The sequence below is a fragment of the Paramisgurnus dabryanus genome, chromosome 18 (assembly GCF_030506205.2).
Source record: "Paramisgurnus dabryanus chromosome 18, PD_genome_1.1, whole genome shotgun sequence".
In the NCBI taxonomy this organism is placed as follows: Eukaryota; Metazoa; Chordata; class Actinopteri; order Cypriniformes; family Cobitidae; genus Paramisgurnus; species Paramisgurnus dabryanus.
The window spans coordinates 35,383,123-35,386,199 of NC_133354.1; the positions used below are offsets into that span (position 1 = coordinate 35,383,123).

General features: G+C 32.4%; 1 long non-coding RNA gene across 1 annotated transcript; it reads left to right on the top strand.

Annotated features, from left to right (window-relative positions):
* The first annotated feature begins 825 nt into the window (after window positions 1–825).
* LOC135750954 (uncharacterized) lies at window positions 826–2,353 on the top strand. The gene is made up of 4 exons (XR_010532855.2): window positions 826–864; window positions 955–1,045; window positions 1,145–1,224; window positions 1,403–2,353. It is a non-coding gene; the product is annotated as an uncharacterized lncRNA (long non-coding RNA).
* Window positions 2,354–3,077: the final 724 nt, after the last annotated feature.

Below are 3,077 nucleotides of genomic sequence, written 5' to 3' on the forward strand. Positions count from 1 at the left end.
TGCATAGTGTGAAAACGCGGATTATAAAAAAAGTATATTAAGTGCGAGCAGAGGATCAAGCAGAAACAACGCCAAAGGACTACATTTCCCAGGATGCACCTCCACCCTTCAGGTGCGACCGCTTTACCTATGGGCTTGACGGGAAGATTCAAAATCGCGAACCGTTACTGCATGGATTACTCTCGGTCTCTTTGTTTGCTCATCGACATTACGGTAAGTTTGATTTAATTCATTTGCCTGCATCACGCTGATCGGTTGCCTATTTGTTCATATTATGTTATTTACTATGATTCGTTTTTGTCTTTATACTAGAACTGTTTGAATTTAAAGCACAAACAGTAAAACTTTAAGGGTATACGTGGTACACAGCGGTAAACATGAGGTTAAAAATACGCGAAGTAACATTCAAACCGGGCTGTTAAAAGAATCAATTCGATGTTTTTAAATTTTTAAAAACAAAACTTTAAAGAAGCCAAGATGAGACGTTCTTTGCTTAAAACAAACAAAGCAACAGTAACTTGTGTGTTTGAAATGTTAGCAGCTAGCAAGTGTCTCTCTGCTATTTTAAATTATACAGACGATCTTTTGTTGTTAAAAGCTCATTGCTTTAGTTCTGGTAGATGCTGCTTATTTTTCAAGACTGTTTTAATAGCTTTATATTGATTTGTAACAAAGCCAGCTTCACTTTGAGAGAACCTAGATGCTTATTGTAAAGAAGCTTGGAGTCATAATATATTTTAACGTTATATGTTTGCTGTTCTTCATCTTTTTAAATATGAAGTCTATTCATGTTTGTGTTTACAGAGGTCATGTACACTGTGGTCAACTTTGTGGACGATGAAGAGGTTTCTGGGTAAAGATTATGTATGTTTATTCATTCAATTTTTTAAAATCAAACATGTTAGATAGTAAACAGATGTATGTGATTTTGATTTTTAATTCTGTGCTTGCCAGAGAAATATAACGAAGTAACAGTGGAAGCTAAAACATCAGACTGATCTAGACACTGAAGAAATTCATGTCACTGCAATCTGGCCAAAATGATGTAAGTTTAATAATGAAATTATTAAATTAAAGAGGTTAAATAGTTAATAGATGTGTTATGATGTATGTGATTCTATTTTTTTTATTCTGTGTTTGATAGACAACTATATTGAAGTAACCTACTGTAATGAAGCTGCAGAACAACACAGAGACTCTGAGGACATCAACACAGAAAATGAAGTAAGAAGATGTATATTATGAAGTTCTTTGATCATATGTTGTTGTATCTTTGCACAGTTTAATGTAAACTTTCTAAAATGTACAACTTTAATTATATGTCATTTGATTTGTCGTGTGTATCTGTATATGTGTACTAGTATTATGCCAAATACTTATATGTACTTTTATATTTCCAAAGGGCTCCAAAGAGATGTCTGTCCAGATGAGGGTGCATCAACTTTACCTTTGCTGACAACAGTTAACTTAACTCAAACCATTTAAGGAAATCGGTTGCCTTAAACCATTAAGTAAAAAAAAAAACATTTGAGTACTGTGAACTTAAGTCTTGTGCAATTATGCACTTATATTTAGGTAGTGTGAACTTAAATATAAGTGCATAACTGCATGTGACTCAATTTTTTTAAGTTCACAGTACTCAAATCTATGTGTTTTAAAACTTGAATGGTTTAATGCAACCGGTTGTCTTAAATGTGAGAAATGACAGTGTTACAGTGAGAAATGTTTGATTAATTCCAAGACAGAGCTCTGCTATTGAATCTACACTGCAAAAAATCACTTTCTAACTTAGGATTTTTATCTTGTTTTCAGTAGAAAAACTAAAAATTCTTAAATCAAGATGTATTTTCTTGATGAGCAAAATTACCTTAGAAAATATGTGTAGTTTTTAGACAAAAATATACAATTTAAGTAAATTTGTGCCTAAACAAGCAAAAATATCTTAACAGTGGAGTGAGAAAATTGTGCTTAAATTAAGTTTTTATGAAAAAAGAAAACGTAAGATTTTTTTTCTCACACCATTGGCAGATATTTTTGCTTGTTTTAAGCACAAATTCACTTAAAGTGTGTGTGTGTGTGTTTATTTATTTTGTCTAAAACTAGACTTATTTTCTTAGGTCATTTTGTTCATCAAGAAAAAGCATTTTAATTTAAATAATATTTCTACTAAAAACAAGACAATAATACTATGTTAGAGTCATTTTTTGCAGTGTAGGACTGATTTCTTAAAGCAAGATCAATATAGTTGTTGTTCATTTTATTTAGATATTTACTACATTACAGTGGCAGCTGGTGACTTGTTTTTTGTGAGCACTTGATGCGAAGTTTGTCACAACATGTATACAGCCCGTCATTTGTGTGGTTCCCAATTTAAAATATGTGTTCTGCGTGTCGAGTGCGTGTATGTGCATCACGTGTTTTGACTAAACACGTGATGCACATGGTTTACATGAAGCAACAAAAACATTTTAAAAACACAAGCAACACACATGACACTCCGAACACTTATTTTGAATTTGCAACCGCTACTGCTACATTACATTGTACTGCTTTGAATGTAGTTTTCATTGTTGCTTTTATTTTGTTTTATTTTACTCTAATATTGCTTTCTCTGTCTGTATATTTATAAGTTTAAATAGTATTGTTTATGTATGCAACTTCTAATATTTATGTGTAATATTATTTTGTGATTTTGACAATTGTGTATTGTTCAGTTTTTTATTAAATAAACATTTCAAACTCAATTCAAGTTTTTTTTTTTTTTAAGGGTTTTGGGCATGTATAGTAGGATATAGTGGGGGGGGGGGATTGTAGTCTATCTGCATACCAGGCAAATAACCAATCAAGTCACTAAACTATGAGGGCTTGGGTTGGGCTAAATACAAAGTGTAACCAATCAAATCATCTCAACTGGAAAGTTTCAAAGTTGTGTCCCAATAGTTGTCAGAGTTTTGGGAGGGGGTTTTAAAAGCAACCAATCAGTGTTGGGATTAAACACCAATGGGGACACTAGAATTGTGCAAAGGTGTGAAATCCCAGTACCTCTGAAGGTGTGAAAATGTCCCCTGACAAAATCT